Source organism: Budorcas taxicolor, chromosome 2 (genome assembly GCF_023091745.1).
Source record: "Budorcas taxicolor isolate Tak-1 chromosome 2, Takin1.1, whole genome shotgun sequence".
NCBI lineage: Eukaryota > Metazoa > Chordata > Mammalia > Artiodactyla > Bovidae > Budorcas > Budorcas taxicolor.
In genome coordinates, this window is record NC_068911.1 from 119,978,525 (window position 1) to 120,004,119 (window position 25,595).

Consider the following 25,595-nt stretch of genomic DNA (forward strand, 5'->3'; position numbering starts at 1 on the left):
CCCTGGGCTTCCCTTGTGGCTCAGCTGGTAAAGAATCTGCCTGCAATGTGGGAGACCTGGGTTCGATCCCTGGGTTGGGACGATCCCCTGGAGAAGGGAAAGGCTACCCACTCTAGTATTCTGGCCTGGAGAATTACATGCATAGTCCATGGAGTCGCAAAGAGTCAGACACGACTGAGCAACTTTCACTTCACTTCACTTTTCAGCATTATGTGACACTTTAAATTGGCATCTGTTCTACTGAATGAGCTTCCTAGGTGGTACCAGTGATAAAGAATGTGCCTATCAATGCAGAAGACTCAAAAGACATGGATTTGATACCTGGGTCAGGAATATCCTTGGAGTAGGAAATGGCATCCTACTTCAGAATTCTTGACTGGAAAATTCCACAGGCAGAGGAGTCTGGGGGCTATAGTCCATGGAGCCACAAGGAACTGAACACTACTGAGTGACTGATCTAACACACACACACACACACACACACACACACACACACACACACTACTGAAATTAAAGAAATGGTGTTGGTGCTCAAAAATGTTTTTGAACAACGAAAGGAAGGAGGAGGTGAGGGAGACTTGGGGAGAGGGAGGACTGGAGAAAAATAAGTCATTTAATAACTTCCTTAGAATCCTAGGCTAGCATGGAGCAGAGTAGGGATGCTGCTGCTGCTGCTAAGTCACTTCAGTCATGTCTGACTCTGTGCAACCCCATAGACACCAGCCCACCAGGCTCCTCTGTCCCTGGGATTCTCCAGGCAAGAACACTGGAGTGGGTTGCCATTGCCTTCTCCAATGCATGAAAGTGAAAGGTGAAAGTGAAGTCGCTCAGTCGTGTCCAACTCTTAGCAACCCCATGGACTGCAGCCTACCAGGCTCCTCTGTCCATGGGATTTTCCAGGCAAGAGCACTGGAGTGGGATGCCATCGCCTTCTCCCAGGGATACATGACCCCAAATACTTAAACCATAGTTGCTGTGCATATGAATTTGAGGATTTGTTACAAACCCAAAGCCTTCTGAAACCAGGAGTTGTGAAACAGTGAAAGTCACTCAGTCGAGTCTGACTCTTTGAGACACCATGAATAGTCCACAAAATTCTCCAGGCCAGAATACTGGAGTGGGTAGCTTTTTGCTTCTCCAGAGGATCTTCCCAACCCAGGGATCGAACCTAGGTCTTCCAAATTGCAAGCAGATTCTTTACCAGCTGAGCCACAAGGGAAGCCCAAGAATAGTGGAGTGGGTAGCCTATCCCTTCTCCAGAGGATCTTTCTGACCCAGGAATCGAACCAGAGTCTCCTGCTTTGCAGGTGGATTCTTTACCAACTGAGCTATAAGGGAAGCCCTAGTTTGGAGGTATTCAACTCCCTTTAGACTGGGGATTGTTATGCTATTTCTTTCCTTCCTTTTTATCCCTTTCTCTAAACTAAGATACTGGTGTGGCTTGGGAAGCTTACTGGCCAGTTTAATTTTTAAAGCTGGCATAAAGTGATCTTGGAACTTAAGGAAACTTAAGATATCACAGTTCAGTCTCTCAGTTGTGTCCTACTCTTTGTGACCCCATGGACTGCAGCATGCCAAACTTCCCTGTCCATCACCAATGCCCATAACTTGCTCAAACTCATGTTCATTGAGTTGGTGAAGTCATCCAATCATCTCATTCTGTCATCTCCTTCTCTCCTGCCTTAAATCTTTCCCAGCATCAGGGTCTTTTCCAGTGAGTCAGTTCTTTGAATCAGGTGGCCAAAGTACTGGATCTTCAGTTTCAGCATCAGTCCTTCCAATGAATATTTAGGACTGATTTTCTTTAGGATTGACTGGTTTGTCTCCTTGCTGTCCAAGGGACTCTTAAGAGTCTTCTCCAACACCACAGTTCAAAAGCATCAGTTCTTTGGCACTCTGCTTTCTTTCTGGTCCAACTATCTTATCCATACATGGCTGGAAAAACCATAGCTTTGACTATATGGACCTTTGTTAGCAAAGTAATGTCTCTGCTTTTTCCAAGGAACAAGTGTCTTTTAATTTCATGGCTGCAGTCGTCATCTTCAGTGATTTTGGAGCCCAAGAAAACAAAGTCTGTCACTGTTTCCATTGTTTCCCCATCTATTTGCCATGAAGCAATGGGACCGGATGCCATGATCTTAGTTTTTTGAATGCTGAGTTTTAAGCCAGTTTTTTTTTTTTTTCACTTTCCTCTTCCACTTGCATCATTTGGCTCTTTAGTTCCTCTTGGCTTTCTGCCATAAGGGTGGTCTCATTTGCATATCTGAGGTTATTGATATTTTTCCCTGCAATCTTGATTCCAGCTTTTGCTTCATCCAGTCTGACATTTCACATGATGTACTCTGCATGTAAATTAAATAATCAAGGTTACAATATACAGCCTTGATGTACTCCTTTCCCAATGTGGAACTCCATGAACAGTATGAAAAGATACCTAGGATGGAGGAGAAGTCTGAGATGGGTCAAGGACTAGAGATTGAATCTGTGGAGCTAGCTCATAGGACTGGTTCTTTGTGACTTTTATTAATTTATGATTCTTCTCTAAGCATCATCAGTTTCATCTGTGTAGAAATACTTTATCTTGATAAAATCCTAGGAATTTTACCAAATACTTCCCCTTTAATGAATTTGTTCTAACCATAGGTTGTGTCTTAAAATGTTTAGTTAGAGGCAGCCCAGGAAAGATACGCATCAGTTTTAACCAAACAAAAAAATAAATAAATAAAACTATAATGTCTTTAACTTTGAACATACTCCATAACCAAATATGCCACTCACTAAAAAATAGCTCTGGCCACACTCTTTTTGCTGACAGCAGACCAAGTACAAACATGACATATGAAGTACTTACAGCCAATTCTTATTGTTTCAGCTCTTCATAGCCCTATTGATCTATTTTGCACTGAACTCTACTGAAATTAAAACTCAGTTATTTAAAATACACTGTATTTAAATGATGACAGTTGTTCTACAGGGTATTTGTGGATACAAATGATCTCCTGGGAGGTTTCAGGTAGCAGAATCCCATTAATATCAGCTGGTCATTTATCCTAAAGAAATATCTTTTGTGAGACAGTTATTGCCAATATAACTACTTAAAAAATATAAACAGAAGAATGATTCAGGGATTTGCTGACATATATATTGGACACTTAGAGCTGGCAATACACTCATAAGTCCATTATAAAGTTTGGCCATTAACATTGGCCAACAACTCAAGAATGCCAGAGGTGTGGTAACCTTTGCTGACACAAGCAAAGCCATTGCTTCTCTCTGAGTTTTCTCACAACCAAAGAGAAAATCACAAATTTTCTCATGACAGTAAACCCATTCATTCACTTACTCATCCCCTCACTCACTCATTCATTCCTATGCTTTTGTGTTTCCCTTCAAGAATGAACATCTTTTAGGCATCAATCACCTATTTTTAAAAACTTATGAATCCAAAGATGAGAAAAGTACATCCATTTTTCCTAAGGACTCAATCCGGACAGAGAAAACAGGATATAAACAAAAACCTAAAATATACAATATGATAAATGCACTCATAGAGATTAAGATCATAAAGAATAACAAAATAGAGACAAGAACGCAACTCAGTTGGATTCCTGTGGGGAGAGTGTGTGTGAAAGGAGGAGCAGTGGAGTGAATGGCTGAGTGACAAGGCATTCTGTCACAGCAAGCCTCACTGGAAGAATCAGTATCTGGATATGTCTTAAAATACGTGCACCACTGTTTACAATAGCCAAGACATGGAAGGAGCCTGTGTCCATTGACAGATGAATGGATAAAGATGTGGTACATACACACAATGGAATAGTACTCAGCAATTAAAAAGAATGAAAGCATGCCATTTTCGGAAACACAGATGGACCTAGGCACTATCATACTAAGTGAAGTAAGCCTGACAAAGACAAATATAAGACTCATATGTGGGATTTAATTTAAAAATATGATACAGATGAAATTAGTTACATATTAGAAGTAGACACTGATATAAAAAACAAAATTATAGTTATTTAAAGGGAAAGAAGGAATGGGTAAATTAGGAATTTAGGGTTAACATGTACACACTATTATATAAAGCAGATAATAAACAAGGACCTACTGCCTAGACTTACAGGGAACTGTATTTAATATTTTGTTATAACCTATAAGGGGAAAGAATCTGAAATATATATACTCATTGAAAAAGTTATGTAGGCAAAAGAAAAATGAGACATAGGATTGGCCATCCAGATAAAGAAAATAAATGACAAAAGGTATATTTTCTTGTAAATATAAGGGATCAATTTATGTAAGAAAATATAAGGGGCTTCTTAATACTAGAATATAAACTTCAAAGCAAGAATTAGTCAAGGATAATTCTGGCTCAGTAAAATGGAAGAAGAGGACAGATAATGTTGTGTACCATTTGAGGAGTTTTGCTGTTTATCTAGTAGTAATTGGGCAGCTCTTAAAGTATTAGAAACAGAGGAGTGGCATGACCCTGTTCTGTTCAGTTCAATCGCTCAGTCATGTCCAACTCTTTGCGACCCCATGAATTGCAGCACGCCAGGCCTCCCTGTCCATCACCAACTCCCGGAGTTCACTCAGACTCACATTCATCGAGTCAGTGATGCCATCCAGCCATCTCATATTCAGTCGGCCCCTTCTCCTCCTGCGCCCAATCCCTCCCAGCATCACAGTCTTTTCCAATGAGTCAACTCTACGCATGAGGTGGCCAAAGTACTGGAGTTTCAGTTTTAGCATCATTCCTTCCAAAGAAATCCCAGGGTTGATCTCCTTCAGAATGGACTGGTTGGATCTCCTTGCAGTCCAAGGGACTCTCAAGAGTCTTCTCCAACACCACAGTTCAAAAGCATCAATTCATCGGCACTCAGCCTTCTTCACAGTCCAACTCTCACATCCATACATGACTACTGGAAAAACCATAGCCTTGTTAGATTTATAGAAATACAGATTTATAACACCTTTCCTATTCATGTGTACAAAATCAAAACCAATACTTTAAAAAAACTGGAAAACTTTCCCTCTAAACTCACTTGATATGACACCTGACCTGAAATGATCCAAGTTATTTTTAGTACTTATTAATTTTCCCAGGAATGCATGTTACTTTGTTTTGCTGGAGAAATATTAGCTAATACTAATACAAGATGCTGCTCCAGACCTTATTGACTTGTCATAAAATAAGTAATATAATGTTCCTTTGTAAACTATTAAAAATTTCTTGCTGGGAGCCAGCGTGAGCAATCCCACCCGTGACAAGGTCATGGGGCAGAGGCCTGATGGGCAAGGCGCGTCAAGCCTCAGGCTTTCCCCCTGGTATTTCCTGAGCATGCACCCCAAAAATAAGAATCTGCCTGCCTTGTACTTTTCCACTCTTCTAACACACTCTGGAAAAAGTTAACTCAGGGCTCTAGTCTTCTGCATTTGAAAGGGTGTTTTAATCCAAAAACCCCTCTGATGACTTTCTAGCCTGCCTGCAGGACTGTACAGCTGTGCATGTGATTGTTTTCGGCCTCCTGACCACGGGAGGCACAGGAAGCTTAAAACATCCTAGGAATTTAGGGGCTTCTGAGGAGTCAAAATCATTAGAATAAGACTGATTAAAGGTTTCATTTGTTGAGCCAATACTTGCTGCCAAATTTTCATATCTTTTATTTGTAGATATAGTTGATATATAGAAAAACAGGTAGTAGACCTGGTATTAGCAACATTAGATCTTTGAGTTAAGTACTTTCTTTGTTATAACCCACTGCACCTTTGTTCTACATGAATGTAACTTTATTTAGTACTTTGAGGGTGATGCAGAGTAAAGAAAAAACACTTCTAGGGAAAAGGAGTTTTCTGGTTGATAAATAATTATCCAGGAAGAGAGCCATAAAAATGTTAACAGGCCTCTTGGCCAGAAGATAATATAAACCACCTGAGACCTTTTGTATATGGGAAGATATGCAAAAAGAAAGCCTGGTCTCAGTGAGAGTCAGGACTGCTGCCCCTGCATAACTCTGCATATTCCATTATTTCTTTATGTACAACTTGGGGTATATAAGCTGATTTTGAAAGTGGAGTCTTTGGAGTCTTGCACCGATGCTGGGCTTCCCCATGTCTCTTTTCTCTCCTTTTCTGGCTGAATTCCCATCTGGAGTGGGGAAGCTCACCACATCTACTTACTTGCCCTGGCTTCTAAGATCCACGTGAAAGGGTGCCTAAGGCGGGGCACCCTTCGATATTCAAGTGGGCGTCGGTGGCCTAACGTAGATGGTGCAAACCTCTTGTCTCAAGGTTTTATTGGTTTTCCCCATAAACCAAGTTATTCAGCATCTTTTTCTCCACCTAAATTTCCTACTATACTATTTCTTCCTAATCTAATCTTATATTTCTAAATAAATAAGTTTTCCTTGCCTATCCGTCTCCCCTTCGAATCACCCTGGATTCACCAGGGCTGGACCCTGGCAATTTCTGAATTGTGAAATTATTTTGATGAAGGAAATATAGGTGGACCACCCTAGAAGTGTTTAGTTGGAGGGAGGTAAAACAGTTAGCAGCTAACAACAACTAAAAGGTATTTTTCTTTCTTTCAAATATATTCAGAAAATTATGGACCAAAATGTATGTAATCTTAAATAAACCCACAGGCAAAGGAATCAACCCTAAGAAAGCTGTGAAGTATTTATGCAGTGGGCATCCTTCATTAAAAATCCTCATTACATGTTCAGGGCATCTGGAAAAGGATGAGTCAGGGAATTTTTGCTCATTCTTCTTGTTTCAAGTCAGACTGTCTTATCAGAAAATTTCCAATATTTATAAAGATTCTAAATTCTCTTTAGTCCATATTTTTAAGCTGCCTAATAGAAATCAAATTCTGCCCAAGCAAAGGGTTGAGTTTTCTTTATTCTTATTTTATCCTTCAAAAATTGAGCTTGAGCTCATGGCAGATGTGAATCTAAGACATATATAATATATGAATACCTGAAAAACAAAGTCAAACTACAGTGATATGTGCTGTTATATCCATTTTTACTATTGGCATTCTAATTTAGTGTGGGTCCAGATGATTTCAACTCTCTCAAAATTGTGCTTTTTGTCACCAGAATGGCCTCTCTCAAAACAATTCTTTTATTACAGGCAGATTTGATAAAGTAATATTATAATTTGACTTGATTTATAATTTACCTTGTCTGTTTCTTTTGTTTTTGGTTTTTTTTTTTTTTTGGTCAATCTCCAATTTTTGCAAAGTTTTAGATGGGTCACATGCTGACATATCTCTGTTTATTATGTATTTTGAGTGTCTTTTATGGGTCACTCATTTGATGACAGTGAAGAAAAGAGAGCAAGAGTGAATTCAACCTAGAGACCATTGGATTTTGTTCTATTGTCACTGAACCCTGTCAATAAGAGTCAACCCCATGAACCTGGCCCCTTTCTGGGCCAGCAGGAAATTACTTAAGTAGAAATGTGGATTCTTTACTAGCTGAGTCACCAGGGAAGCCCAAGAATACTGGAGTGGGTAGCCTATCCTTTGTCAGAAAATCTTCCTGATCCAGCAATTGATCTTCCCGACTCCTGCATTGCAGGGTGACTCTTTACCAGCTGAGCTTCCAGGGAAAGCAGAAATAATACCTTATGTGTTATTATGAGACCATTTATTATTTGTTTCTCTTTAGCAAAATAAGATACTCAACTGAAGAAGTGTTTTTTATCCTTCATTCTGGAAACTTTATTGCTAAAATGCAGTGTCTACCTGTTTCTTTATTCAGCTGTACCTTCCATGCTCCTCTGCCATGTCAAAAGAGAGCTTTGAAATACTCTGGAAAAATTTCCACTCATCCAGAACCTGTTAACCATGGACTCCTTATTAGCCTACAACTTTTGGAGACCTGGGTTGTTAATGCCTCTGTGGAAAGAATTTTTTTGTTCGTTTCAAGCTTCCTTCCTTGACTTATTGTTACTAAGCTGGCAGAAACTTACAGATTATGGTTTGCAGTTGGGTAGTTTTTCATAGTTCTTATGGCATTTTCTGTTTCTCATTCATTTTATTTTCATTTGATTTCAGAGAAGAAAGTACTTGCTTAGCTATCTTTTTATTGAAATCCAGAGTGATCCTTCTAAAACAAAATCTAGATTCTGTGTTTCAAATCCTTCAGCACCTTTACTCTTTTTAGGATCTATCTGAACTCCTTATGTTGGCCTTCAGAGTCAGCTTTCCAGCATCATTCTCAAATTCCCCCGTAATATTCTAGGCTCAAGATATCCTGAGTCATAACCATTCACAAATCCCTGCACATATCCAAATCCTTTCACCTCTAGGCATCTGCCATCTGTCTGGAATTTCCTTTAAATTGAGTGAATACAATTTTAAGCTACTCGTGGGTAGAATGCTGAGATAATTATTCTAAATAGTAATTTCTCTTTATGATGGAATGCATGGTAAAATGAAAGTTATATTTTTATTCTCCAGGAACTTAGTTTTAAAGGTTGGATTCATTTGCATTTCAAAAGAAAAAATCATTACACAAAGAATTAAGGTCCGTCTATTTGTTCATTCTCCCAGCAACATATTAATAATAGAATGAACAGTAATATTTAGAAATAGCTGGTATAGAAATTATTTCATATTAATTTGATTTTGTGTTAATTAGAGTACCAGCAGGTAGTCAATAATTAAACCCCTAATTTTCAGAAGTTTATTTATCCCTTATGTAATAGCCCATTGTAGATGTTTGTGGTTGGAGTGGCTTACCACCATATGGTGATTCCAGGACCCAGGTTGCCTCCATTTTATAGCTTCTAAATCTTTTAGTGCCTGAATTCTTCACATCCAGATGGCAGATTAAGAAATAGAGTGTAGAGACAACACAGACTCTTAAAAACCCCAAGATGATAGTAGTACATATAACTTGTCCTACATTCCATAACTGAGAACTATTTACAGGGCCAAGCCTAATTGCAAGGAGATTGGGAAATTGATCTCATGACCTAGAATCTTTTTTGAAGAGACAACTCAGCACAATAGAGAAGCAAGCAAGAAGGTAAATCATTTCTGGCATAGTTTCATGGTAGGTCCTATGTTTTCTATGATTTCATCTTTCATTAGAATTCTCTTTGAAAGTGTGTGTCAGCAAATTAATACTTTGTTTATTATCAATGTCAAATATTAGTTTAAAAGAGAAAGAAAAATATCTGATTAGAGAGAGCATTTGTTACTTTAAAGTTTTCTTTTCTCAAGCCAGAGTTGGGGTAAACAGATCATTCCCCATCTACAGGTACAGACCCTGGTTGGCCTAAGCCAGTTAGTATATCTCACTTTCCAGGCCATTGTAATTGGGCAAAAGTGATGATATGCTCCACTTTAGACTAATTGGAGTCAGGTATAGACATTTCATCTGACTTTTGTGGATAATGAAAATTTGCATTTTTGTTGCTATATTTGCTTTTGAAGATGAGAAGCTATGTTGAACTGTGGTCATTTTTCTGTCAGAAAGGGATAATTTAGCTAAAAGTAAAGTAAACACAGAGAACATGGGGCTAATAGAGAAAGGGAGAGAGACAGAGAGAGATTGGATTTTGTTGACATTTCTTTTAGTATCTGAATTAATTACTTCTGAAGTCTATCACTAAGACTTTTTTTTTTTTTTTTCATTTTGCTATGTCTATTTGTGGTCTCTTAAAAGTCAACTGAACCAGAATTCTGAGTGATACACATACCATACCAAGGAAGTATTGTAAATTTTAAAAGTCTGATTCATATTCTGAAACACAATTGAGAAAAATGTTACCTACAAAAGCCACAAGGAACACCAACAAACCATTAACACTCATGAAGACAATGCTAGTGGACTTTTATTCATTGATAGAGATGCTTTGACCTAAATAAGATACTGATTAAGTTATCCAGTATCTGACGTAAAAAAAAATGTGGAAAGAAAATACTGAATCATAAGCTATTTGAATTTGAAAGAAATGAAGAGAAAGCTTGACCGTTGTTTTCTGGTTGCTGAAAAATTGAGCTGGATAATATCTTAAAATGTCTTTCTTGATCTAAGTTTGGTCAAGACAAAGACTTTAAGGTACAGAATTAATTGGAACAAGATCAAATGAGATTGCCCTGTCATTATGCAAGGTATAGAGATATGAATTATCTGAGTGTATATATATGTATATTTATATTTGTTTATATTCTATACCACATACATATGCATATACATTTTATATATATTTAATGAAAGACAGAACAAGTGTGAGCCTTCTGTATTAGTCAGTGATAAACATACCAACATGCCACAGTCTTTCTTGATTCTCATCTGGTATGGATAAAAGAAGTCTATAAATAATATGAAATTATTTTTATATACTATGACATGCTAAATAATAACAAGTGTTATTACCATGGCTATGATTATAAAAGAAAAAAATTAATCCCCACCAAAACTCGAGTATGGGAATAATAATAACACTTTAAATAGAAACATTTTAACCAGAAAAAAAGAATCTTTTTATAAAAAGAGCATTGAATATTCACATCCAAATTCTTTAAAAATGAAGTTGTTTACACTACATTTAAATACAAAGCTTTTAAAATGCATTTAAGCCTATAAAAGTAATTTGCCAAAAAGCACTAAGATAGTAGACACTGAGAATTGTAAATGTGAATATATAATGACATCATTAACATTATAATGTTTTTATTTTTTTAATCACCAAGCATTTATGCAAAATACGAAAAAAAATGACATAAAATCATGCACAAGATAACCACTGTGGAATTAGAAAGAATCAAAAATTGAAAAAAGAACACTGATTAAAGGAGTAGAAATCTATTTAAACATACTGTAAACTGGATGAAAGCAGTGTTACAAAAATTTCACATTGCTTCCATGTGATTCATATCATATGTGAGACTTTTTCATTTAGCACAGACTTCTGAATTTCTTTTATTTCAAACTTTTATGCTGTTAGCAAGGCAATTTGGCAACCAATTTTAGAGGCGGTTGCAACATATCCTGCTAAATTGTCTTGTTTTTCCCCACAAAACACTTAAAGAGCACAAATACTTTGTCAGATCAATAGTAAAATATTCTCTAAATGAAAGACTGGAGACAATTAATCAAACCTAAATCAAGGTGAACACTTTAGTTTTCCTTCTTTGGAAGATTAAATCTAAGCTTTTAAATACACACATACCATGAAAATATATGGCTTACAATATTTTGCATCCATTCACTTTCTATATGATGGTAATATTGCCAAATTTGAAGCTTTATTTTATTCAAGAGCCAGCTTACAAATAGCAAAGTATCTTTTATCCTTAAATAGTAGAGAACCAATTTTAAAAATCATTCTAGAAGAGGTAGGAAACAAGATGTAGAGACCTGAGGAAAGTAAGTCACAATTAAACTTAGGTGTCTGCTTATGGCTTCAGGATTTTTCCCAACTTCTAAGCTCTATGTCTTCATGGGAACTGCTTCATAGTCCCTGAGTCTGCCTATGCTCTTCGGACCACCTAAGTTAACCTAGAACTGGTTCACATGTAAGACTAAGAAGGAAAACTCTGGCGCAGAAATCCACCATGTGTTTCTGTTGACTTGATCCCTGTATTCCTCTTCCTCCTGTCCAATATGGGACTGTTGACACCTTCCCTTTCTTCTCCCTCAACCAACAGTGTTTACAGGTCTTTTGGTTTGTCATTCTTTCTCTAGTTGCATTCTGTTTTTCAGATCATAAAGGATTGGCTGGGCTTCCGTTGCCTAGAGTTTTCTTCTAGCTCTGTCTTTGTTGGTTATATTCTCCTCCGATTCCCAGACTGCTCTGCAGAGCTTGCTATATATTCCTGATCCCTCATGCCTTTTATTTAAAATCTCAGCTTAGAAAGAATTCCCCAGAGTAAACCATCCCCAAGAACATATAGAAATGTTCACCTTATACTGAAGATTAAAGCTCATATGTTATTTTGTATTTCTTTAAATTAAAGGAAAGGAAACAACAGACTTCTCACTTAAAAATAAAGCAAAATGTTAATATAATCATCATATAATTCAAACAAGTATCTCTTATTACCACAAACAGCATGTTATATACATTCCAAATAGTGTTGCTAATCATTGTATAAAGGTAACTAGCCTGAAAGTAAGACCTTAAGTATTAAATAAAATATATATCATTAGATTATGATAGAGGGCAAAATATTACATAAGAGCAATCAGCAGTTTCTATCTAGTAAGCAATACAACTAAATTTAAATTTTCCTTTATTTAGGGTTGGGCAAACTTGAAATTGATCTCTAAGTGGCAAAAATGTCAAATATGTACTCACCTCCAAATTGTTATTGAGGAAAAACATAAAGTAAGTCTCTTTGTGTATTGCTGACCAAGAAGAGTAATATAGTTCAATAGGGTGCATAATTTCGTATATGTTTTAGCTGTCACAAATAAGTCGGTTTATTTGGTAGGTTTCTGTTGTTGTTTGATGGATATTTCTAGTGCATAGTGTGACCAATACACTAATGCGGGATCCATGAACTACCTAGAGTAGAGCAGATGGAATTTGCAACTTTATGCTCTGTGTGTAGGCTGCCTGGGTGATTTGTCTCTGAATTTATTACCTACCTCAAAGCCCAGGTGGCCAAAAGCTGTTGGAAGCAGTGGGCATGGATTGTGAAAACCAAAAAAGAACTACAGACTTACAAATACACAGAAGGAAGAAATTACATTTGACCCAACAAAAGCAAAATATGTATTTTTTCAAGTAAACATGGGGTATTACCCAGTATACACCTTATTTTAGATCATAAGGCAAATAGTAATAAATTTGTAAAGAATGAAGTTATACAAAGTAACTTGTCAAATCAAGATGGAATAAAGCTAGAAATCAATAGTAGCAGAAAAGTTGGGAAACACAAATATGTGGAAATAAGCAATATGTTGAAGCAAACAATGGGTTAAAGAAGAAACCATATTTTTTTAAAAAATGTCTTTACAAATAAAACTGAAAACATAGCATCTCAAAACTAATGGGATTCAGTAAAGACAGTTTTCAGTGGAAAATTTGTAACTATAATTGTTTACATTAAAAAAAGAGGAAGACATGTGACCTAACTCAAAACCTATCTTCACACCTAAAAAAAAAAAATTAAAACTAACATTAGTGGAAAGAAAAAAGAATAGAAATTAAGATTGCACTTATCTCACACATTAGTAAATGCTCAAAATTCTCCAAGCCAGGCTCCAGCAATACATGAATCATGAACTTCCAGATGTTCAGGCTGGTTTTAGAAAAGGCAGAGGAATCAGAGATCAAATTGCCAGCATCTGCTGGATCATCGAAAAAGCAAGAGAGTTCCAGAAAAACATCTATTTCTGCTTTATTGACTATGCCAAAGCCTTTGACTGTGTGGATCACAATAAACTGTGGAAAATTCTGAAAGAGAAGGGAACACCAGACCACCTACCCTGCCTCTTGAGAAACCTGTATGCAGGTCAGGAAGCAACAGTTAGAACTGGACATGGAACAACAGACTGGTTCCAAATAGGAAAAGGAGTACATCAAGGCTGTATATTGTCACCCTGCTTATTTAACTTCTATGCAGAGTACATCATGAGAAATGCTGGGCTGGAAGAAGCACAAGCTGGAATCAAGATTGCTGGGAGAAATATCCATACCCTCAGATATGCAGATGACACCACCCTTATGGCAGAAAGTGAAGAGGAACTAAAAGGCCTCTTGATGAAAGTAAAAGAGGAGAGTGAAAAAGTTAGCTTAAAGCTCAACATTAGGAAAACGAAGATCATGGCATCTGGTCCCATCACTTCATGGGAAATAGATGGGGAAACAGTGAAAACAATGTCAGACTTTATTTTGGGGGGCTCCAAAATCACTTCAGATGGTGACTTCAACCATGAAATTAAAAGACGCTTACTCCTTGGAAGAAAAGTTATGACCAACCTAGATAGCATATTAAAAAGCAGAGACATTACTTTGCCAACAAAGGTCTGCCTAGTCAAGGCTGTGGTTTTTCCAGTGGTCATGTATGGATGTGAGAATTGGACTGTGAAGAAAGCTGAGCACTGAAGAATTGATGCTTTTGAACTGTGGTGTTGGAGAAGACTCTTGAGAGTCCCTTGGACTGCAAGGAGATCCAACCAGTCCATTTTGAAGGAGATCAGCCCTGGGATTTCTTTGGAAAGAATGATGCTAAAGCTGAAACTCCAGTACTTTGGCCACCTGATGGGAAGTGTTGACTCATTGGAAAAGACTGTGATGCTGGGAGGGATTGGGGGCAGGAGGAGAAGGGGACGACAGAGGATGAGATGGCTGGATGGCATCACTGACTCGATGGACGCAAGTCTGAGTGAATTCCGGGATTTGGTGATGGATAGGGAGGCCTAGTGTGCTGTGATCCATGGGGTTGCAAAGAGTCAGACACGACTGAGCAACTAGACTGAACTGAACTGAAGAAAGAAGAAAGATATAAATATAATAGATAATATAAAACAAAGAATAATAAAACAAAACAAAATCAAACTGGTTATTTGAAAATCAATAAAATTAACAGACCTATACCTAAACTGTCAGAGAATATTCAAGAAAAAAACATCAGAAATGAAGGATGGGACATTATTACCAATTTTACAGAATAAAAAGATTATAGGAAAACATTATTAACAATTATATGTCATAAATTCTATAACCTCAATGAAATTGATAAATTCCTAAATTCCCACAGCCCTCTAAGACAGAATCAAAAAGAAATAGAGAATATTAATAGATCTATAACTGGTTATTATACTGAATTGATGATTTACAATAACAAAACAAAGAATAACCAAGATCAGATGCTAGTGACTTTACTAAACATATAAAGAATTAACACCAGTCCTAAAACTCATCCAAAAAATCATAGAGGAGGGAATATTTTCAAACACATTCTATGATGCTGCTGCTGCTGCTAAGTCATTTTAGTCGTGTTCGACTCTGTGCGACCCCATAGATGGCAGCCCACCAGGCTCCCCCATCCCTGGGACTCTCCAGGCAAGACACTGGAGTGGGCTGCCATTTCCTTCTCCCTATGACGCTAATACTATTCAAATATCAAAGCCAAACACAGACACTACAAGGAAAGAAAATTACAGACCAATATTGATTTTGATACAGAAATTTCTCCAAAAATATTAGCAATCAAATTCAACAACATTTTAAAAGCATCACACACTGCACAAATGGAATTTGTTTTTAGAAGTCAAAGATAGTTGAACATACAAAAATCAAAGCCATACATTACATTAATGAAATGAAGGAAAAACGTGATTATTTCAACTGATAAAGAAAACTCCTTTTACTGAATTTAACAGCCTTTTATGATTAAAAAAAATACTCCATGTGGAACTGCCTGTACATAATAACGTCCACATAAGAACCTACAGCTAATATCATACTCAGTGGTGAAAGACAAAGCTATTCCTTTAATATCAGGAAAAAGGCAAGGATGCACACCTTCACCACTTTCAATTAGCATAGTACTAAAATTCCTTACCCAAGCAATTAAGTAAGAAAAAAAAAAGAAAAAGCAATGAAATTGTAAAGGAACATGTGAAATATCTCTGTTAACACATGATATGATCTTAAATGTTCAGTTCAATTCAGTTCAGTCGCTCAGTCATGTCCGACTCTTTGAGACTCCATGAATTGCAGCACAGCAAGCCTTAAATGTAGAGAACCCTAAAGGTTCAACTTAAAAAGACAAATTATTCGAGTTAATAAATTCATCAAATTTTCATTGTATAAAAGTTAACATGCAAAATCAGTTGTATTTCTGTGCACTAAACATAAACAATATGAAAAGGAAAATCTGAAAATAATTAAATGCACAATAACATCAAAAAGTATAAAACAAACTGCGAAGATAAGAACTTAAATGTTGCTAAAATAAAGATAATACAAATAAGTGGAAAGATTTTTTTAATATGTTAAAATTTTTTATATTAAGGTATAGAGGCTACAAAAGTGACCTACAAATTCAATCTAATCCCTATTAATATTTCAAAAGCTAGAAATAGGAAATTTCTCAAATGTATGTGTAATATCAAGGTCCCACAAGTAGCTAAAAATAATTTAAAGAAGAATAACTTTGAAGTCTAGAAGTTCCTGATTTTAAAACTTAACCTCAAAGCTATAGGAAAACAAAGTGGTACTGGTATAATGGGATACATATAAATCAATGGAATAGAATAAATAGCTTAGAAATGAATCCTTTTATAAATGGTTACATGATTTTCAACAATATTGCCACAATCATTCAAAGTGGAATAGATGATCTCTTCAGGAAATGATATAGAGAAACTGGATGTTAAATAGGCAAAAGAATGAAGTCAGATCTTTATCTTCACCACATGTGAAAATTAACTCAAAATGGACACAAGACAAAAACATAAGAGATTTCTATAAGACACTTAGAAGAACACATAGGGCAAAGATCCACAACATTTGATTTCTTGAATTTAACACCAAAAGTATAAGCAATGAAAAATAAAATAGATAAATTGAGTTATACCAAAATTAAAAAACAACAAACAAACAAAAATATTTGTGCATCAGAAGATATTGTCAGTAAAGTGAAAAGGAAAATGTAGGATGAGAAAAATACTTGTAAATCATATATCTGTTAAAAAGTTAAAATCCATATATAGAGAGAATTTCTCTAATTCAAAAACAGGCATCAAACAACCTATTTTTAAAAGACCTATTTTGTTTAAAAATTCATTGAACAAGTACTTCTCCAAAGAAGATAAGCTAATATCCAATGAATACATTAAAAAAATGTTCAGCTTCACTAAACATTAGGGAAACACAAATGAAAACCATAAAGAGAAACTTCATACCCAGTAGGATGACTATTTTTAAAAACCAAAACCAAATTTTAAAAAAGGCAAGCATTAGTAAGAATGTGCAAAATTTGTAACTCTTGTGTATTGCTGGTAAGAACAGAAGATGGTGCAACTGCTATGGAAAACACCATGGTGGTTCCTAAAAAACAAAAATAAATAAACAGTATAATAATAGTATTACTGTATGATCCAGCAATTGCATCTCTGGGTATACACCAAAGGAAGTGAAAGCAGAAATGCAAAGAGATATTTGTACCTCTGTGTTTTTAACAAAATTATTCACAATGACTAAAAGTTGGAAGCAATCCAAGGAGACACTGATGAATGAATAACTAAACAAAATGCAAAAAGTATGTACAATGGAACATTTTTCAATCTTAACGAGGAAAAAAAATCTGACATATAACAACGTGGATAACTCTGGAAGACATTCTAAATGAAATATATCACAAAAGGGTATATATTGCATGATTCCATTAATATGATGTACCTAAGGTCAAATTCATAAAGACAGAAAGTAGAATTGTGATTGGCCAGGCTGAGTAGAGGGAAAAATGGAGCATTATTGTATAACAGATAAAGAATTTAAGTTTGAAAAGATAAAAAAGTGTTCTGGACTGGAAGTTGGTGATGCTTGCACTGATCCATACACTTTAAATATTTAAAAGTCAATTTTAAGATAGCTATATTTTATCACAATTAAAAAAATAAGGCCAGAAAGATCTTGCATCAAAACCTTTACACTGCCTGTTTCCTTTGTATAGAAACATGTCTCAATTAACCTATACAGTTATTAGTTTAGTAAATATTTAAATTTTTAAATATAATATTGTATTAATCAGTTTAATTAGTTTTGGGTGTACAGCATAGTGATTTAATATTTTTACCCCATTTAAACTTAGTAAAAAATAGTGGCTATGTTTATTTCCCTGTGCTATAAAATATATTTTATCTATTTTATACATAGTAGATTGTATCTATTAATTCCATATCCTTATTTTAGCCCTCTCCACTTCTCTCTTCACATTGCTAACCACTAGTCTGATCTCTAAATTTATGAATCTATATAATATATATATATATGTTATGTATATCATATATATATATTTGTGACATCTTTTTAATCCATTCATGTATAATGGACACTTATGTTGCCTCTAAATATTGGCTATTACAATAATGTTGCTTTGAATATTGAAGTGTATATTTTTTTTGAACTAGAATTTTTATTCATATGTACCCAAGATTGGAACTACAGGATCGCATTGCAGTTCTCCCATTAGTTTTTTGAGTAATTTCCATACTATGTTCTATAATAGCTGCATGAGTTTACATTCCTACAAGCAGTATACAAAGGGCTTCTTTTTCTCCATATCCTTGTCAACATTTGCTATTTGTAGTCTTTTTGATAATAGCTATTCTGGCAGGTGTAAGGTGATATACCACATTGTAATTTCGATTTAAATTTCCCAGACAATTAGTGATGTTAAACATCTTTTCTTGTGCCTGTTGACCATGTGTATGTCTTCTTTGGAAAAATGTCTATTCAAGTCTTCTGTCCATTTTAAAAATCAGATTTTTTTTTTTTTTATCAGAGCCAGATGTGAGCTGGGTTTTCGTCTATGTTCACTGGCTGTCACTATTCTATTGGGGAGGTCAGGTCCTAGCTGGTTCCATTTCCTGTAAATGTATGTTCTCCTTGGCAACAGAAGTGTTTCTGCCCTAGTGAACAGCAGTTTTAGAGCACAAGGTGCTGGAATGTGTGCCTTGTGCAGGCAGGGGAACATGCTAGATCTCAGCAATCCAGCCAGGGCCCCAGGCATTTTCCAATTCACTGCCTCAATGTGCTCACCAAGAGTGATCATCCTCAGTGTGCTCACCAAGAATGGCCCTTCTCATCTTGTTCAGTCATGTGCCATGTCCCAGTAGGCTCCTCTTCCCGAGTGTGCATCGCCTGCTAACAATAGCATGTTAGCTCCAGTGTAGGGCAGCACTAAGCAAGGAGGACTGGAGCAAGCACCCAGTGCAGGCTGGTACATGTACTGGGAGTGTACTGGCACAACAGTCAGAGCTCCAGGCAGCTCCAATCCTCCATTTTCACATGCCTACTGTCAATTGCCATCCTTGCTCTGTTCAGATGTAGAATCAGGGGTGAACTTGGTCCCTTTCCTTCGACCCTCATGGGCACACTTTCCTCCCCTAACAGTGTTACCCTTCACCCTGGTGGAGACTGTGCTGGAGCACTGGAGCCTGGAGCAGTTGCCTGACATGGGCTGGGGAAATTGGCTAGAACCCCAGGCAGTTTTTTCAATCCATTTCTCCCACCTTGTTCCCAGGATTAAGCAAGTATTTGCCTGTGCTCTTCATGAGCAGAATCTTGGTTTCCTATAGCCCTTGGGTAAGTCTCATTCATATTCAAAACAGCTAAAGGACTCATCTTCCTGGTCAGGCTTCAGGACTGGGATGCTAAATATGTGGCTCGATCCCCTCACTCCTCAGAATGGGTCTCTGAGTTCATAGTATCCCCCTTCCCTTCTGTGTCCCCTGCTAAGTTCCCCATCTGTTTCACTTCTATCTTTCTACCAGACTCCAGGTGGATCTTTCTTTACAGCCCTGGTTGTAGAAGAGCCTTTCTGTAAGCCTCGTTTTTCAGTGACAGTTTACACATGTACATGTATTTTTGATGTGTTCATTGAGGGAGGTGAGCTCAGAGTCCTCCTACTCCACGTCTAGTTCTCCTTCCATTTTCCACAATTAAATTTCTTATCTCTTTCTGTCTTCACTCAAATGTCATATTTCAATGAGTCAAACCAAGAGCATCCCATTTAAAATTACAGCACCCTATCCAGAAACTCCCAAACTACATGAACACAACCTATTTTTAAGTAATAAGTATCACATTATACCTATTTATTTATTCATTTTATCCATCATTTTTGTCTATTTTTATCTCTTTCCTTACATGTGTACCTCCAACATCTGTAACAGTGCCTAACAGATGCTTCATAAAACTTAATCCTGCAAGTTGAAAGATTGCTGTATAATTACACACATGATGTTGTGCCCAGGCCTATGGTTAATGAGACACATGAAGCCTAATTATGAGCTGTAGGTTTTCCTTATAAACTGTAGGTTTTCCTTTCATTGGCCTCCCCTTGTGGCTCAGCTGGTAAAGAATCCACCTGCAATGAAGGAAACTCAGCTTCGATTCCTGGTTGGGAAGATGCCCTGAAGAAGGGAATGGCTACCCACGCCAGTATTCTGGCCTGGAGAATTCTATGGACTGTATAGTCCATGAGGTTGCAAAGAGTGGAACACGACTGAGCCACTTTCACTTTTCATTTCTTCTGAGTCTTTATTAAAAGGTCCACCATGATCTCAGCTGGTATTCTAGGGGGGACAAAAGCAAGCAGTATTCATCCCAGTTGAAAACAGCATTGGGGAAAAAAAATCTGAGGGGCAGTTCAATCCAAGAACTCAGAGATTATCAGGTGATCACAACAAAGCAATCTGCCAAGAGGAAAGAGATTGTTCCTCAGAGCTAAATAGATGGTCAAGATGTAAACAATAATAGATTTAATTTATGACTATTTCCAGGGTATATCCAGAAATATCTGATGTTGTGGAATCTAGTCCAAAATTGGTTTCCAGCAACCAAGAATGATAAGATTCCACACCATCTGTGTTTGGTAATATTACCCGAAATATTACTTCACAATCTGGTAAAGGACAAAACAGTCTGCTTAATCTTACAATGATGCTACTCTAAAATAGGTGTTAATATATTTTAATATTATAAATAGGAAAACTTAAGCCTCAAAATGTTCTCTAACTTTCTCAATTATGTTAAACTCCAATCTATCTGATTTTAATACAAAGCTCTCCAAGGAGCATACAAATCTTTTTTTCTTGTTTTAATTTGTAAATAAAGCATGGCATTTAGTTCTAGAGCTTAACTTTTCTTTCAAGGTAGCTAAACAATTAAAAGAGACAATTATGACACTAATCAAAACTTCCTGATCAATCAGTTTATACACACTTCTGTACCATGAATGCAAAAGTTGTAACAAAATAGTTAAGAAAAGAAAAAACATATATATATATTTACATATATGTACATTCATGCATGCTAAGTCACCTCAGTTGTGTCTGACATTGCAGCACTATGTGCTGTAGCCTGCCAGGCTCGTCTTTCCATGGGGATTTTTCCAGGCAAGAATACTGGAGTAGGTTGCCATGCCCTCCTCCAGGGGGTCTTCCTGATCCAGGGATTGAAGGATTGAATCCACATCTCTAACGTCTCCTGAATTGGCAAGCTAAGTTCTTTAACATATATATAATATCATATATACCATTTATACTTATATAAGTAAGTAAAAGATATAAAGAAGGGCATAGAAAACAGGTAAAACAATTCATGAGTTATATCTTTCAAAAATATAATATTTAAAAAAGCATCTTTTGAATATATTCAAGTAATTTTTCTATTTTTCTTTTGAAATTTCAATAAATCACTGGTGATAACATCAAATATTTATTTCATCTGGGTATAATTTATTGGTTTCTGTGTTAAATTTCCCATCTCACTAAGCGCAGAAAAATGGTCTGATATAAATTCTCTTAGACTGTCATTTTATATTTACTCAACATAATCACCCAAATTTATTATTGGTATTATCAAATTGTTCTAAGCAATTTCAAAGCATTTGGAGAAGAAAAATGTAACAAGTTGAAGAGGTATTAAAACTTTCATCCATATAATTAATGTCCATTTTTATTTTCATTGTCTAATCGATTATTTTAAAAGGTTATGAGATAAGGCAATAAAATTTTTATTGATATACTTAGCCAATATCTTAGCACTTCAGGAGGTAAAACAAATTTCAGTATAAACAATTATAATAAATTCTAAAAGAAAAGATTAAAGAACTAGTTCAACTGAGATTTCTCACTGGGCTTAAAAATTAAGGGCAGTGAAAAAAAAAACATTGTAATCTAAGGACATAGGATGCTCAAAAATGTGATTGATTTACTCCATTTCAGGACAAATTTTTGAGCCTATTATTTCACCTTGTACTACAGAAAATAATTATTTTCAGTTGAAGGTTTCTGGTGACTAAATAGTTGTACATAAATCCGTCTCTTCTGGATTCTCTATCCTTCTCTTCTCTCCTCTATCAGGGCTCATGTATAGAAACTGTAGCCAAATATTAGCTTAATATTAACTCAAGGGCTTGATTGTAGTTCTCATCTTGTAAACAAGACTTTGTTCTCTTAATCTGAGATTCTGGGTCTTTCTAGATATAATAACATTTAAAAATTATAAATTATGCTTTAAATAGTTATATGTGTGAAATATGCTTTTATACAAATTTTAAAGTAAATATATGCTACAATTAAATATGACTGAAGTAACAAAAGGTTTCCTATTTTAATTTTTTTTTTAAAAACTATGTGCTATTAATTATAGAGCATGCTGCTAAGTTGCTTCAGTCGTGTCCGACTCTGTACGACCCTATAGACGGCAGCCCACCAGGCTCCCCCGTCCCTGGGATTCTCTAGGCAAAAGCAAATAAATATTCCCTGCATAGGGAATATTTACTTCAAATCTCACCCATACCAAATAGACCCTTTGGTAGGAACTTTGATGTCAATTTGCAGGAAGGCAAAGTTTTCTAGGGGAGGCAGTCTGCATACTAAAGGCAGTTAATTAACTAGGGCAGAAGACAGGACTAGAGAACAGTGGGTATGATTCTCAGCAGAGTCATCAAAAAGAGAAATTGAAAAATATACACAGGGAACTAAAAAAGTGGTTTTGAGTGGTTGACCAATAAAATGTAAGACAGGAGAAAGATAAGACAGGAGAAAGATAAGACAGGAGAAGTAGGTAAGGACCAAAGGATGAGAGCTACAGAGGAATCATGGAATCAAGGAAAGCAGAATGGACTAAGTAAAATCTCAGATCTTCCTTAAAAGCTGTATAGAATGAGTAGGCTCAAAGACTACAATGCAGTTTGAGTATATATCCATTCAGCTATTCATCCATCCAAGCTTCTAGCCGTCTTCCATTTATCCTTCCATGCACCCTTCCATGTATTTATCCATGCATCTATTATTTATCAATTGCTGCATTCATTTCAAAAGACCAAGATCCTCCTTATCTCACTGTCTTGCACCTGTTTTCCTTCCCATTTTGTTTAATAGCATCCTCATTTTGAGATTTATCAAGTCATTCTTGGCCCATCTAGTACATTTATTGCTTCAGACCTGGAACTGGCTATTTATCTAAGATGCTTTGGTTCCTTTAAATTGTTGTTCAGTCGCCTTTAAGTAGAATGTTATATTATTTGGGTGCAGGGGATGTTTATTGTTACTGCCTTGGCCATTATTTTTAGGCCTTATTAGTGGACAGAGATTAGCAGTATATATTATTTTTTGAAGAAAAACTATATTATGAGTCCACAGTGATATTTTAAAATGTTAATGTTGATTAAAATATGTAAATAGACATGCAGTATGATTCCATTTATATAAAATTCAAGAATATGCAAATCTAGTTTATCTGTGATGCACAGTAAAGTGATGATTTTATAAAGCAATGTATATAAGTGATTTCCACTCCAGGCAGGATGAAGTTACCTCCAGAGGAAGAGAGGCTGTGATTCAGAAGTGGTGTTAGAGGTCTTGAGAGTGCTGACGATGCTCTTTTCCTTGATGGAAGTACTTATATAAAGTCTCTTCAATTTAGAGTAGTTTGCTAGGTTACACATGTGTTCATACCATCTTGTGTATGTGCTAAAGTTCACAGCAATTAATTTTAAAAAGTTGCTGTGGCCTGCTCTTCCTAACTTTTCTTAAGCATTACTGACTTTTACTCTTTCCAACTTTCTTCCCAACTATTTCAGCGCTATTTTTGAATATTCCATGCCTTAAAAATTCATGAAGAGGCTTGCGAAAAGATGGCGGAGGAATAGGACGGGAAGACCACTTTCTCCCTCACAAATTCCTCAAAAGAACATTTCAACTCCGAGCAAACTCCACAAAACAACTTCGGTAGGCTGGCAGAGGTCATCAGGCATCCAGAAAAGCAGACCATTGTCTTCAAAAACAGGTAGGAAAAAATATAAAAGACGAAAAAGGAGACAAAGGAGGTGGGGAGGGAGCTCCGTCCCGGGAAGGGAAGCCCGTCCCGGGAAGGGAATTTTAAGAAGAGAGGTTTCCAAACACCAGGAAACACTCTCCCTGCCGAGTCAGTGGCGAATCTTGGAAACACAGAGGGCAACATAACAGGAAGGAAAAATAAAGAAATAATTAAGACCAGGAGATTACAAGCCCAACAGTAACTCCCCCAGCGGAAAAGCGGCACAGACGCCTGCATCCGCCATTGGGAAGTGGGGGCAGGGCAGGGACGCGCGGAGGCGCGGGCTGCAGTGCTTTGTAAGAATCCGGCAGGAACGCCCCACGCGCAAGCAGAACGATCTAACTTGCGCTAGCAAACCAGACTGTGGGATAGCTACCACGCGAAAAGCTCGAACATAAGACACCGCCAGGACCGAGCACAGAACAAAGGACGGAACGGAAAAAGCCGGCTGCAGACCATCCCCCGCCGGGGACAGGCAGCCAGAGCCGTAAGGACTGGAAAGGGGCAATTGCAGACCCGGAGAGACTTTACTTACCTAACTGCAAGCAGGCCTCTTTGCTAAGACTTCTGGGGGTGCTGGACACTCACAATCTGCCTCACGGGGGACGCCAGCGGTCCACCCAGAAAGCTGAGCAGCAGCGGCAGAAAAGGTGACACGCCGCGGCGATCGCGCTCGCCAAACTCCTGAGCTACTCGGACCTGGGAAGGGCACAAAACGCAGTCCCAGCCGAATCTGTGCCTCTGAGGGCGGCCTGAGCGGCTTGGACCGGGGAAGTGCACGCAGCCTAGGGCCGGCCCCAGACGGTTCCCGGCGGAGCATCGTAGAGCCGGAGCGGTTTGTACGCCGCAAGAAGGGACAAGGCAGGCGGGGCTGAGACACTGTGCACACGACAGTGCTATTTGTTTGCAGCATCCCCCCTCCCCACAGCGCGACTGAACTAGTGAGCCTAAAAAACCAGCAAACAGAAGAAGTTAAACAGAGGGAACCACCTTGGAAGTGATCCCACACGGCCCAAAACATCAGAGAACGGCCAGATATATTTTTAATAATTTTAAAATCATTCCTTTTTTTTTTTTTCCTTTTTTTTCTTCTTTTTTTTTTTTCTAACTATTTTTTTAATTGTTAAGTCTTCTATTTATCCTCTAATTTTTATTTCTATAACCTACTATTAATATTTTTAAAAAAAAAGACTTTTTTTTTTTTTTTTTTTTTAAGGCAAACACCATATATAGCCTTTGGATGGTTGTTGGTGGTTTTTTGTTTTTTTTTTGGTTTGTTTTGTTTTTTTGTTTGTTTGTTTTTTAAATAATTCTTGTGTGTTTTTTTTCTTTCTTCCTTTTTCCTTCTGCTTCTTTTCTTTAATATTGTATTTTTTAAAATCCAACCTCTACTCTAGATTTTTAATCTTTGCTCTTAGGTTTCTGTTGTCAATTTTGTACATCTAAAAACCCAAACTTCACTACCCAAATTTACCTGAGAGCGAGATTACTGGCTTGACCACTCTCTCCTCCTTTGGACTCTCCTTTTTCTCCACCAGGTGGCCTCTGCCTCTTTTCTCCCCCATCTC